Raw genomic sequence first — 15572 nt, forward strand, 5'->3', positions numbered from 1 at the left:
AACTAAAGGAGCTGGATTTTTTTTAGAAGAATCCTCAACTTTAGTGGATTGAACAGATACAGGTTTTTGTTGAGATGATGGGAATTTCTTTTTATGATGGCATGTTAATTTACCCAATGTAACTCAGACAAATTATAATAGCGAGAGTTTCGCAATACATATTTAACTGTATAGGCTATGCATGTTTCAAAATACAAATTTAATCTAAACAAACCTTGATATTAAAATAAATATATATACCAAGTTCGTTACAGGTAACATGAGACAGATTATGAACCCATGGATTCACAGTCCAGACATACAAACCACTGGACCATATCTTGCCCAGTACCATAAGAAAACTTAGTAACAATACTTGTTATGTTTTTAAATGTTATAGTTAGATACAGAAATTTAGAGTGGTGTGTCATGTTTTTTGGTGTCCCTTCCTCAAATTATTCCTTACAAGAGTTTTAAGCTACATTCTAAGTAATTGAAAATAGCTTTATACAAAATCATAAAACAGTATCAACGTGAAAGTCGAACGTTATGTAACGAGACCTTTCCTCTCTGCTTTATTTTGTTTTGTTTTTTTACAAATCTTTTATTTTTTTGTATATGATGTAGAAGTGATACTTACGACAGTGTTTACGAAACAAAACCATAATTAGTTATCTAAAAAGTCAATTTGTCATCATCTTCCACTGCATCTAGATGGTTTTGTTTACCTGGAAGTGTTATTTCATTACTTTAAAGACCAGTTATGTTCGTTTACTGATTGTGGCACAGTGGTATGTATGTCTGCGGACTTATACCACTAGAAACCGAGTTTCGATACCCGTGGTGAGCAGAGCATACATAGCCCTTTGTGTAGCTTTGTGCTTAATAAAAAACAACAACATCGTTCATGGATATTTGATGTAGATATTATAATAGCATGTTAATTTACCCAATGTAACTCATACAAATTATAATATAGCATGTTAATTTACCCAATGTAACTCATACAAATTATAATATAGCATGTTAATTTACCCAATGTACCTCATACAAATTATAATATAGCATGTTAATTTACCCAATGTAACTCATACAAATTATAATATAGCATGTTAATTTACCCAATGTAACTCATACAAATTATAATAGCATGTTAATTTACCCAATGTAACTCAGACAATTGACGTTTTTGTTTGTTTGTTGTTGTTTTTTAGTATATGATATTATTTTCGATCTTCCAATCAGATTAATATGTGACTGGGAAAGGAGAGTTATATACATTTTTTTTCTCTATTAAGCAACATATATAAAAGCTTCACATACAAAAAAAAATGCATAAAGCTACTCCTGATATCGGATTCTGTTTCTTGTATTTCGAAACCAGGAAGCTTCGATCTTACCCAAGATTATTCTACCACGTCGCTACAAAATTACTCAGTGCTCAATAACTGCTAAAGTCCATTACCATCACTGGAGCTCGTGCGGCTTTGGTTTACGAGATAATTATGGAGCTCTAAATGAGGCCTGTATTAGCTTGGGCGGATATATAAGTTCTACGAGACGTCATGCTGATAGTGCTTAAGGTTTCATTGTACAGTGATATTCAGCAATGGATATCGTAGCGCTTTCTTGCTGTTTTTTCTGCTGTACTTTTCTTAAAGTAAGATCAAATGAACCAAGGGAAAAAAAATTAGGCTCTTGCTACTTGTAAGTGATGCTAAGGTAATGGCAAACGTTTATTTTATATATCCTAAAATGCTGTAAAGCTAAGCTCACAATCCTGAGGAGACGTTTTTAAAATGTAATACTGAATAAATTTATCTGAAAAACTGCTAAGGAGGTAGCATTTTCCATCTTGAATTTTTATATAAAATATAAGCATTTTTTTAAATACAGTGGTTCGTTGGTTAAGTCACAAAACAATGTGAGGTTAAACTAGAGTTTAAAGTTCTATTTTTCTGTGATCTACTTGTAACACGCGAACCAAACATTTCACAATAAACATTTAAGATAACTTAAAATTGATTGAGTCTAATACTGTAAAACTGTGTAGATCACTAAGTAATATCCGAATAATTCTAGTATCTAAACAATTAGACGTTTAACAACAGAAGCGGATTAATTCGTTATAAGAGTTTAACCCAATTTAAACTATAAGTTTGCAACTATATAAGTGGATATCGAAATTTAACTGAGCTTTAAACTTATATGAATTTTCTATATTGAAATAATATCTATACCATTAAACCTTCTAAATTAGTTAAGCTTACAAATCTTAGTTATTTTAACTTTGTTTTCAACTGGTTGGATCAGGGTAAATAATACACAACTTTTAGAAGAATGTTATTATACTTTGAATATAGAAAAAATATGAGTGTTTGCAAACATGCACGTGTTATATTTGTATTTTTTAAATGTTCAACGTTTTTTATTTATGTTGTAATTTTGACGCAACAGAACTTATTCAGTTGATAAGAAAAATCAAATTTTTATTTTATTTATAGTAAATAAGTTGTGTCTATAATATGAAAACCACAAAAAAATCTGTTAAGTTTGACCGAATATTCGTTACACAATAAATTTCTGAATTTAAAAAAGCATTTTTAGTGATCGATTTTACAGTTTTGATTTATGATAATTAAATTCGAAGCATTTATAACCCATATCCTTCAAGCATTTATAACCCAAACTTTCTTTTTTATATGAAAAGTCTTGCTGTAATTTATCCTATAACTGTTATGATTCATTTATTATATGTATATATATATATATATTATTTCATAAATATTTAATCTATAGTATAAAGGCAACCAGTTCAAATCATCGTTAACATACCCCTCCTTCTTTGTCGTTAGTAGCTAACTAAACATTATATATTCTGTTTAGGACTTTAAATTTGTTAGCAACCAACAAAATACTTGATTTCGTTTATGAGCTAGGCGGATAGTAGACGTGCTATTCACTTGCTTATTTATACAGACGTTTCCGCATTGCGTGACAACGTTCACAAACTCCAGAAATGATATCGACCCAGAGATATGATCTCTTTATCACGTGCAACTATGCAATTGTCGGCCGGAACTGACCAAGCATGAAAGAACAAAGTGACACAAAATATGGGTGGTAGTCACGTTTGAATTTGTAAGACAGTGTATCACTTTAAACGCAGGTTTTTGAGTATTAACTTATGACTTAAGGACGACCCTATAACGCAAATGGCTAAATTCTGATAGCTTGAACTGAACATATGATCAAGATCTGTCAGGAAGTATAATTCTAAACATTTCTATGAAAGAAATTTTATTTTGTGTAATCTCTGAGAAAAGCATGCAACTAGAAAATATCATTTATTTCTGACTACAACTGAACCAAATATATATATATAATTACTTTAATCAGAACACGATTGTGGTGTGAATAAAATACATAAGGAAATACTTAGGCCATAATTTAAGTAACCCTTCAAATTCAGCCACTTTTTGCCAGACTTTACATCTACGTGTAGTGTAAATTCTTGGCTTGGTAGAACTCGAGTATGAATTCAGTGTGTAATAATTATGACTCACACAGCTCGGTTTAATATTTCGTTGCTTGCATAATTCTGTCAAACATCTATGCATTTGCTTGAGATATATGTTAGTTAGCCCATACATTTCTCACATAAAAAACAACAAAAATATTTCGAGTATTACTGTTCATAGCCACACTACATGAAACACAAAATTTATTAAGATATGATCAAATATACTGCTCGCCATTGATTTACTTTTTTCTAAGTCTAAATATGAATTTTGTTTGTTAGTTTCTTTAATAATGATATCATTACTCTAACGAAATATTAACATCTAGGCTCAGATGGCATATATGCTCAATTTCATAGCATACAGATTTACAGACGACGTATACTAATATATATTTTGCGTGATATTATATAATATTTGTATGGTTTATAATAACGATAGGCTACCCACTATGTTGAAAAATAGAAACCAATCAAGTAATGAATACAGCTAATTAAATATATTATTCGTGCGTTTTTAGTCAGAAAGATTACAATTAAGTGTTTCATTACCTGGGTACTCTTGCTGTTAACGAAATTTTCGGTCGTAAACCCAATAATATCTCACGAGATACGGCCAGCTTGGGAGATTTGAGTTAGTCCAAATTCATATACATATCTAGAATTATTTCGCTGCTTGACGTTACAATTGCTACCCAGTTTTGTTACACTATGGAATGAATTTATATTGAGATGTTGAATTCGTTATTATATTTGTATGGCACGGGATCGAACCTGCTACCTTTAGTAAGTCAAGCTAGAACTTTACTACCTGATCTAAAGGAGTAACTCTCTGGCTATTCCTACTCAAACTAAACGGTTATCACTTAGTCATAAAATGTGTTTCTTCTTCAAGACTGCATGAATTTTGCTACTGATTTCTGAGATAGAAACGAACAGAATAAGTCAGCATTTTAAATAAAACTTTGAAATTCAACACTGCATAAAAGATAAAAGCCTAAAGATGAAGTAGTAAGGAGACCCTACATGAGTGAAACCAAATTGTGATGTTATGATTCCATTTAAAAACAAAAACTGAAAGTCAATATGTTTATGCTGAATGATATTATGTTGGTGAACATACATTAAGTGTGACAATGGCTTGAACTCAGATAAGAAAAACTATTCGGGTAGAAATAGCGCTTAAAGCAAAGAATACACTAATATGAAACACGAGACATTACTATATAGAATATGAAATCTAGACAGAAGAAGTTGTAGAAGAAAACGTTGATTTTATCATAATAGTTCAACCATCAACAACACAATTTCTATATTGTCTCAAGTACTGAAGATCTTTGGTTAATAGTTAAAATTAGATTTGCCACAAGCTCATAAGATTTGCAGTTAAAATTTTGCCAAAAAGTGATACTTATTGTTTATTGAATACATCTTACCAAAAATGTTCACTCTAGTCAATAAAAAAAGAGTATTATTAGAAAAATGTATTATAAGAAGACCATGCTAGAAGATTTTCAGATAAATCGTTTTCTTGTGAGTATCTCCACAACAACCTAAGATCTGGGTGACGTTAGTGAGCCAACTGATGTTACAAAGTGTGATGTACTTGGAAAGCTGGAATATCGATTATTGTGCGTAGGAAGTAATTACATGACGATTCCCTCGCTTTAACGTCATCCAAGGAACTCACTTACGTTCCAGGTTCTCCTGTAACATATAATATGTCGCGTGTAGCACGTGGTTTAGGTATATTTCAGAGATTAAAGTAAATATTATAAAATTCAGTCTATCAGTTTACAATTTAGACCCCAAAGACTTTCAGTTACGTTACCTTACAAAGTTAATATTTTTGTTAAAACGTTCTCAACCTTAACATAGCTGTAAAAAGTACATAGCTGAGACGTTTCATCTGATGGGGAATGAATCGACATTCTAACGGATGATTCTTATTTCATTGTTGTTAAACGTGTCTTCTCATTGCAAGTGGTTCTTAGCTGTGGCTCAAATAAAAACACGGGGTTCTCTTGTAGATATACATGTTGTTCTTGTGTACTAAACAACAATGTGTAGTTCCCAGAGGCTGAAAATTGAGGTTCGATATGGCTGGAAACATTTTGTACTATATAATGGATAGAAGAAATCAATTAATTTAAAAGAGTACATTTTTGGTGCAATAAAAGAGTTGACATAATTATTATTTTCTCCCCCTGTAAAACTTCAAGAATACCATCATAAGTAATATATCAGAAACTTGCGTATAATATAGTGTAGATCTTCCTGCTAGCGTAACCAGTCAGGAGGAAAGAAAACCATCTTTCTGACTAGCTTAGTCCTTGGTATTGGTTGTGAGAGAAGAGGAATGTGGAATTCTGGTATACAGTTTGAGTAATTTAATAAGTGCTTTAGTAAGAATTGCTAGAGCATCAATAATTTATTTCGGTTGGTTAAGCACTTAGTGGGTATGTTAAACATATCAGGCCCAATCCTGAAACTTATAAATGTTATCTCAATGTTACAACATAACTGTTGTGATAACTTTGATTATCATGTAATTATTACACACTGCTTGATGCTTCTGCGATACGAATGGAAATAAACAGTAACCATATTCCATTACAGTTTTACCGTGCCCAAGAAACATGGCATGGTGAGTGGTAATGTCTCTTTTAACTTTGATATGAAGGAGATGTTCTGCTCCCTCAGATAGATATCGTCACAATCATCTCATTGTGACTGGTTTGTTCGTCTGCTTTAACATCACGCTTAAAGCTACCTTCACATAGCGATCTTCAATTTTGAAATGATTGACTAGAGGGAAGGCAGCTAGTCAACAGTATCCTCCGTCAACTCTTGATATCTTCTTGTCTGATCGAATTGTAGGGTTTGATCGTCATTCTTCTTGAGCTCCCACGATCTTTCTATTTTCCACTCATGTTCTAAAATTACTTTTAAAGTTTTTATTTATTTATTCTCTTTTATATTGCATTTACATTAATCATCTTGTAAAATTTGTTCTAATTCATTCCATATGTCCGAAGTTCTGTTTGATTTATTCTTCAGATATCTTATCCACTTCTTTTTTTCATGCCTTTCTAATACCCAGGAACGTAACATTTTAGTTATCTTTCCACAACTTACTTTTCGTTTTCCTGTTTCCCCGGGAGACAGCAGTAAGTATGCGGACTTACAAAATTTAAATCCGGGGTTTGATCCACACGGTAGACAAGCAGAGAGCCCAATGTGGCTTTGTCTTTGCTGTAAAACAAACAACCGGTTAGAATCCCCATCCCACCAAACATGCTTGCCTTTTCAACCGTGGGTACGCTATAATATTACGGTCAATCCCACTATTTGTTGGTTAAAGAGTAGCCCAAGAGTTGGCGGTGCTGCCTTCCGTCTAGTCTTTCACTGCTAAATTAGGGGCATATAACTTTGCGTGAAATTCAAAACAAACCAAACCCTAATGTAGCAGTGATAGACTAGAAGGAACGCACCAGCCACCGTCAACTTTCGGGCTACTTTTTTACCAACGAATAGTGTGATTGACCACCACATTATAACGTCCGCACGGTTGAAAAAAGCGAGAATGTGCGGTGACGGGGATTCGAACCCGCGATCCTTAGATTGTGAATCGGGCACCCTAACCACCAGGTCATGCCAGGTCGTTTTTTTTTTTCTTTGTATCGTAATTAACTGGAAGACTATTGAACCAAGTCTAATCACCGTCTTTACTGTACAGTACCTCTTACAGTTTGGATATCACGATGCCAGTTTTTGTCAGAGTTAGTAGTGTAAATACCATAAAGTCACTTTTAGTCAGTATTTCTTACATAGGTTGTCAACTGACGTCGCTTTTTGTCAGTAGTACACAGCTAGGATATCACGACGTCACTTTTTTTTTCAGAGTCCAAAGATGAGATATTATTGAGTCGTTTTTTTGTCAGTATTCTTTAGCTAGGATATTATGACATCTCTTTTTAGCCCTCAAGAGAAGTATCATCACATCCTTTTTTTATCAGTAATACATTGCCATGATATCATGACTTCGTTTTTTGTCAGTTGTCAGAATATTTAGTAAAATATCATATCAATTTTTTTATCAGTAGTCTACTTCCACTATATCATGGAGTCTTTTTTTTTCATTAGCTCTACACGAAGATTTCATTACGCCATTTTTTCACTAGCCTACAATATGGATATTACACCACGTCACTTTTTGTCATTAGTCTTCAGCGAAAATATCATTACGAAACTTTCTTGTCAATATTCCATAAACTTAAAGATTATAACTTTAAGATACCATTACTTCTAAATTAGATTCATATTTCATGTAAAAAACAGCATAAAATAATGTCTTGAATAAGTTTTAAAAACTTTGATATTAATTTATTGATGATTCGACTTCTAATTAAGATATTCAGACTTAGGACTTGCGAATGGTTCTTTCTTGCTATAAAAAGTTAGAAAAAATAGTGATATCTTTTATCTTTACATAGAAATCTAAACGCTTCAAATTTCACACATAAGCTACTTCGGAGCATCAACTTTCGCGTCATGTACAACCAACATGCACAGAGTAAATCCAGGCTACTGTAGCTTAAGCAGAAATCCCCTTTATGTTAAGTTTTTGGGTATGCATGTATATATTGTTGCAAATCCCCTAATCTTCTGTACCAGTTTGTCCATTTTACCAATGCATTAGCTTCTACGTATAAGAGTGTTTGGAGATACAGACACAAATGCGAATACTGATAATAAATAGTGATGTTTAGTAATCTACCTGAACGTAAGTAGATTTCAAACAAACATCTTCGAACCAACGTTAGCTAAGCCTCTTCAATATGATATTATGCCAATAAATCTCGACTGCCAGATTAAGGATAACAAACGAGGGTCAAAACCTTTTATAATTCATAAAATATTACTAGGTTGAGGAAGCTAATCCTGATTCAGATGATTAGAAGCTTCAGATTTTTAAGTAGAGTAGTACAATTTCCTATCTGTCTGTCTATCTCTATCTATCTATCTCCACTTTAGCAAACACTTTGTTATTCCTTTTTTCGTTTTCGTGCGGTAATATATGCTTCAGCAGTGGTGTAAATCGAAATACACTAAATAACCTGGTACACTATATTGCACAAAGATATAAACAATGTCACGGAGTTTCGTCTAAGATACCAAACTGTATTATCAGTTCTGTAGTACACAGTGTTGTATAACTATCGTGTTTTCATCTTACAAACATGTAAGCCAAGTTAATTTCTTTGGTAAGCATTACCCTGACAAACGCATCTGGAAACACGTTCCATTAATCATAAATACTTTTCTAGATAGGGAAAAATAAAACAATAAATAGGTAGATCAATGATACGAAAGTGTTCACAAGATGCCCAAACATCGTGAATTAAGTAATTTTGAATGGTGAGAAATTATGGGTTGCTGGAAATGTGAAAGAGAGATTTGAATGGTGAGAAATTATGGGTTGCTGGAAATATGAAAGAGAGATTTGAATGGTGAGAAATTATGGGTTGCTGGAAATGTGAAAGAGAGATTTGAATGGTGAGAAATTATGGGTTGCTGGAAATGTCAAAGAGAAATTTGTAAGAACAGCTAGAATAGAGTGTATGAAATCTTTCAATGATACCTGCAACTTTATAGTATAATATCTAGAAAAAGATCAGATGGGTGAGAAGTGAGGGAAGCATACAACTGTTCAATTATCAGAATAGTGAAGTCGTATTTGCAGCAAACTCACATTGACCTCGCTAAATTTAGTCTCGTCACATATGAAAAACACCCCCGTTGATGTCCATGCAATGTTTTCTCTGTCAATATAATATTTATAAATCTATAAATAACTTAAAGAATATTCACGTTTCAAAGCATATCATGTTTGAAAATTTGCCAGTTGTTAACAGTTTTCTACAGCGATGGTTATGTTTGTTTGTTTTGTTAAACACAAAGCTACACAATGGACTATCTGTGCTGTACCCACAGTTTTTAGCAGTATAGGCCCTCAGACTTGCCGCTAAGCCACTAGAGGGCCTGTAGTGATGAAAGCTGCTTCTCACAGCTTCAAAGTGATGCGAAATAATGGCCTGGAGGTAAGCCGGTGAACAATTTTATTATGATTAAGGTCACGGTTTGGACCTTTGGTAGAGTTCTAGGTTTTGGAGCTGGAGATTCGGGTTCGAATCAACAGATATCGCAAAATATTCCCCAAACTTGAAGTTGTAGGTGCCTTATAAGAGAAACAGCCAAACCCTTAGCATGGGTGCTACCGACTGGCTACCTTCCCTCTGGTTAGTAGCTCAAAATTAAGGATTGCGACAGATAGCCTTAGACTTTTTATCACAAATATTATGATTATGATTTTTTGTTGTATCAGCTGTGAACGATTGTTATGACGGTGTTGGTTGCATTCTGTGATTTTGGAATGCCCAAGGATATCAAAAGATTATAAAAGAGCATATTGTAAGTACCTTTGCAGGTTTTTTTTGTTTTTTGTCAACAAGCGAATGTGTCGTTCCAGCAGTATAATACCTTCTGCCACAACACTCTTATAGCTCATGTCTTGTTTCAAAATAATAATGCCGATGTTTTGAAATGACCTATCAGAGCCAAGATTTTTACCATTTAGAACGCTCTGGGGATCATGTGAATAGGTTAGATCGAGAGATTAGGCTGAATATTTTTGTTATCACAAGCTGGTCGACCTTTTGAAGAAGCAATGAAAATAATTTCCAAAAGACACATTTTTAGAAAGACCCTCATATATCTGAATACTTTTGGCATTACAGTGTAGGTTTGCTGACTAAAATTTTAGGGTTTAGTTACTGATCAGCTATAACACAGTAAATGTTTACATTAATCATTGAACATTTTTGTTGAAGCGACGTTTCCTCCCATCGACCTATTTCTGCGGTGATCAAGTGATCTTGATACAGTTGTTTTGGTTTGATATGTGATTAATATGTTTCATATCAAAATGTACAGCACCATCTAGTTAACCAAATAGCTTGATGCACTGTAACCAATAAACATATAAACAGTTTCATGGTTAATTATGAACTTTTTATTGCAGAGAGAAAAGTCGAGAATATCCAACATGTACAAATTGGGGAAGTCTAAGAACGTGGTGGATTGAAGTGTATTTCAGGCTCTTTTTTCCTCTTGATTTTAACTGAAATGCCTTTAGTCCCAAATTAAATATATTATATACGCCTGTTTTCAATATAATATAATTAACTGCACTACTTGTATATGTGTATTTCTTTATATTATATTCACAAAGGTGTCATATTTGCATCCCCGTCCATACCGCACATCTGAAGTTCGTAAAAAAAAATAATAAAGCTAAACTCAATTACAGAGTTCGACTGACCATAGTATTTTGGAAAGGTTTTTTCCCCTACATCTAACATCAGAAGTTAATGCTTTTGTGATTCCTATTCTAATTATGCATGATTGCTATATTTCTCTATAAATGCGAAACTCCATTGTAGCGTGACAGGTGATCTAATATGTTTCTTGATAACTTAACAGGTAATAAAAGCTTTCCTTCTCTATATAAACTCACTATTGACTAAGTATATTAATCATTATTTACAAGACTCTTCAAGTCTTTCGAACATGGAGGATTTTCATTTCCGCCGTACAATAAATCCTATGCATTAAAGACTGGCGTGGCCTTGAGAGCTTGTCGATTTTACCGTACACATTTGGAGACTTTTTCATACCCTATTGAACAAATTTCCAACAAATAATAAAGTATTTAGAGTCAAAATATATTTCATGTAGTATTTGTTTGTTTGTTTGGGGGGGGGGGGCTTCATGTACTAAATCACGTACATCAAACTTGTATTTTTAAGAGTTTGTTAGTACTTTGCTTTGTAATACAAAATTTGATTTTCCAAAAAAAAAGTTGCTTATTAACTAAGTTTATTACCACTAATTGAAAAACCCCGTAATAATTCTGAACACAGGTGAATTTTGTGTCTGTGGAAGCACGACTAAATTTACTAGCTTAACGATATTGTTTTCCACAATTTAAAATGAGCTTCTATGAATAAATTGGATTTTAACAAAATAACAATTTTTGGCAAAATTTTTCAGGAATCCTTAGCACAGACGATTTTCATTTCCTTATGAGAGTAACTCCTTTAAAGACACAGCCAGTGTAACCGCGTAGTTCATAGCCTGAGCACAGAATCAGCACGTGAAAGTCATTACGTACGAAAGGAAATTTATTCGCTCCACAACGTTCGATTTCCATTAATTTTATCAACTGAAATAATGATGTTTATGCATTATACTGCTTTCAAAAACTGTTGGAAATTCTGAAGCTACCATATGTGACATATACAAATTGCTTGCGTGACCAGCGCCAATTAATAATATTTTTGGAAAACTAGCAACCCAGCCACATGTTCCGCTTCTCTTGTATAGGTTTTCCTTACTATTTGTGCGTCTCTCTGTGTGTATGTTTGCAGCACTTTACCATGATAGAATCTAGAACAAAAAAAAATGACAAGAATTAATTCGTTTTTATTTTCTGTAATGGAAAGTCTCGATGTACATTTGTTAATGTATTTACAAGACATCCAGATTAAAAACATGGATGTATGCATTACTTACTGTTCTTGTATTATGGATTGAGAAAGTGCATAATTGTGTTGTGTTATATGTGTTATTCAAAAAGATTATTTACCTTTCTTGCTGTTGCAGAAAAGTATGATCGTTAATTAAGAGCTCAAATCTTATGTTGGTTAACCAAGAAATCAACATATGTTTAGGTAATGAGTAACTGTGACGAAGATAGTTGAGAATTTCTCATTTCTAGGCTTCACCCCCAGGCCCGGCATATCCAGGTGGTTAGGGCGCTCGACTCGTAATCTGAGGGTCGCGGGTTCGAATCCCCGTCACACCAAACATGCCTGGTCCCAAGTCCAGGATGAGAAAGAAGGAGGGTTGGGCGCGGGGCTAGCAACTCCACCCCGTAAAAACCAACCTGCTACAAATAACTGCAACAACACCTTCCGTTGGCGAAGTGTTGTTGCGGCCCTATGCTCCACTGGAAGTTTACAGGAATAAAAAAAAGGCTTCACCGCCAATTATATATGATCAGTAGCTTTAGTGTGCGAGCAAAATAGTAATAATCCAAAACATCTTATTACTTCATTGATCTCAAAAGAAATGTGGAAAATAACTGTACAAATAACGATCCCGACACTAAACTTATGTTGATCAGTTGTTTGTTTTTGAGTGGAAAGCTACCCACCGCTGGTGTTTAACCCCGGTTTTTAGGGCTATAAGCCTGGAAGTTTACTGCTGAGCCACCAAGGCGCGCTTATAAAGATAAAATTAATCGTGCAAGTTAGAATGAAGTTTATTTCTTAGTTACTTTCTAATGTTTATCTCTACATATTAGAAACTGCAACTTCCCTATGTATATATATATTAAAAACTAGCCTTTCATCAACACAGTAGCTACTTTTTTTATACTTGCATGCCTGTATTATGAAATATTTTATCAGTAATATAAAATAATGCGCTATAACGCTACTGCATTAGAATTTTTAAGGATTAGTTCCTTGCTTTAAGATTTTCCTTTGTTCAATAATTAAAACTTATTGTCTTGAAGTATACAATAAGCACAATCACACTGTCGTACATCATATGTCCCCCAGAGGCACAGCGGTATGTCTGCGGACTTACAACGCTAGAAACCGGGTTTCGATACCAGTGGTGGGCAGGACACAGATAGCCCATTGTGTAGCTTTGTGCATAACTTCAAACACACAAACATAGCAGAGGATAATTATCATGTTCCCTCGTTAAAATTAGTTTATTTTCAGCCCAAGATTTACTTTAGTTATTATAATTCCAAGTTGGATATAAACCTGTTAACGGTTGAGAAAATAACAGTAATGTACTTAGCTAGTAATGCTATACATGTTACAGGTACAAGGTAAATACTGGAACAATGGAAACTTAATATCTCGTTGAACAGTTTATGTCTTCTCGTTGATTGCAACACGTATTATTTCATTTCTGGTAACACTTACCCAATATACTTCTTATATAAATAAGTTAAAATATGCTGTCAGGGCAGGTAAATTTAGTTAACTTTGTTGACGTATTATCAAACAGGATAAATAGAAATAATATGCTCAGGCTAAAAAAAATTCTGAAATTTGATTTATTGATTGAAAAAAACCGCAGGAATACTGCAATGAATGTGTGAGCGCGTGTTTGTGAGCACTACTGCCAAACGTACATAATTAAACTTTCGTGCGTTAATAATAATAATGTAACTCCCAACGACAATACCAAACGTTATTTCCATAAAGAATCTAATTTCCACGATAAATACACAAAACACTCTAGAAGTATTCCCTAGTATAACGTTTATTAACTGCACTGATGCAGGTAAAAACAAACTTGTCAACCTTAGTAGCTGGCACTCCCCGACTTCATTGGAATTCTTTGTGAGGTTTTCCTAACATAGTTGAAAGATGTATTTTCTTCCAGCAAATATTTTACACGTTAAAGTTATTGTTTGTGGAACTCTCTCTCGAAGGTGAAGAAGGTTAGAAGAATAAACTTTGTACTATTGTAGGTAAATTCATCCTATAGCCTAGGTAGGCATTGGATTTTATAATACATATTTTTGAAAATAATAGAAAGTTTTTCAGTTGTTAGTGCTATGTGGAATTTTGGAAGTAGAAGAAGCGAGTGGGATATTATTAAAATTATGCTTAAACTATAAAGTCACTGAGCTTTTTCATTCTAATACTTCACAACGTACTGTCAATTCACTCTTCGTAAGCAATTCCTTCAACAAAGTAATTGTGTCGTTTCTTTTACTTGACATTTATAAATTATTTTCTGCTATTTTAATTGTTTTGTTAAATATTACTAAGAAATGCACCCTAACGAAGTTTAATAATGTAAGAATATAATAGCCATATAAAGTTTATAACCAAACAAATAATAGAAAATCCGGTAAGCTAGTGCTCTGTTTCTGGGTGTTCAAGCAAAGCTACTCAAGTGTTATTTGCGCTAGTCGTTCCTAGACTAAACTAGAGGGAATACAGCAAGTCAAAAGTGCCCACAGTCAAGTCTTCGACTTGTCTAATCAAATAAAAAGATTTGATCGTCACTTTTATAACACATCTACAGGCCCAACGTGCGGAGCTCGATTTTATGGCAATAGTATAGCACAAATTTCAATCAAAGCTGAATTTCAGCATTTAATAAGTGTATTTATTATAAAATTACAATAGTTATATAGTTGGCAGAAAGAAATTAAGCTTTTCGTGCAACTGTAGATAGGTCAAATTGTCCTAAAAGCTTAAATGTTTTACCTCAAGTGGTACTGATAGCAAAGTTTGAACCTATAATGAATGAGCACATTTGTAGGTTTATAAACAATGAAGCAAGTCGTCATTATTCAAGTCCCAAAGTCCGGAAGGAGCTAACAAAGAAGTTATAAAAGTAAGTCATTAATGCAATCGTTCTAAAAAACGAAGTATGAAGTACTATTCCATGACGAGGGTTTGTAGCTGTAAAATATATCATCAAGAGGACTGTCGACAGTTTTAAGAATGTATAATCAAGAAATGGAGAGAAATGTTGAAAAAGTCCCATTTCCTTCGTTGATTTCTAGGAGACCACAGGCTTTACTCTATCAAAGGCCATTTTTAAAAACCTTGCGAAATGAGGAATACCCTTCAAATATTGCTGAGGTCAATAGTATGATAAACAGTAGGACAAATATGAGGGATCAACACAATAGTGTACAGTTTGGGATGCCGAATTTAAATAAAATGAAATTTTTTTGACTTGTGACTGTCATTCTTTGAACGTTGTAATGTGAGCTGCATCAAACTTTTTCAACTGATTAAACTTCTGGGGGATTTCTTCAAAACGTGTACACCATTTTTGCGTCATCAACTAAAATATCCGATGTTTGCAAGCTCTTTGTATGAGGAGCTACAAAAGCAGGAAGGTGTGTTGAGCCACTAAGTGGTCCCCAGAGCTCTTAAGCAGGAGATACTTAGACTGGGGG

General features: G+C 33.6%; 1 long non-coding RNA gene across 1 annotated transcript in view; it reads right to left on the bottom strand.

The window, feature by feature from the left end:
- LOC111089632 overlaps nt 1–8501 on the bottom strand; it is a 23898-nt gene extending 15397 nt beyond the window's left edge. Inside the window, exons 1-2 of the long non-coding RNA XR_002613853.1 lie at nt 8490–8501; nt 4186–4190 (exon numbers count right to left, since the gene is read on the bottom strand). This is a non-coding gene — a long non-coding RNA (uncharacterized LOC111089632). The remainder of the gene's footprint in view (nt 1–4185; nt 4191–8489) is intronic.
- Between the last annotated feature and the right edge of the window lie 7071 nt (nt 8502–15572).

The sequence above is a fragment of the Limulus polyphemus genome, unplaced genomic scaffold, assembly GCF_000517525.1.
Source record: "Limulus polyphemus unplaced genomic scaffold, Limulus_polyphemus-2.1.2 Scaffold125, whole genome shotgun sequence".
Taxonomy (NCBI): domain Eukaryota; kingdom Metazoa; phylum Arthropoda; class Merostomata; order Xiphosura; family Limulidae; genus Limulus; species Limulus polyphemus.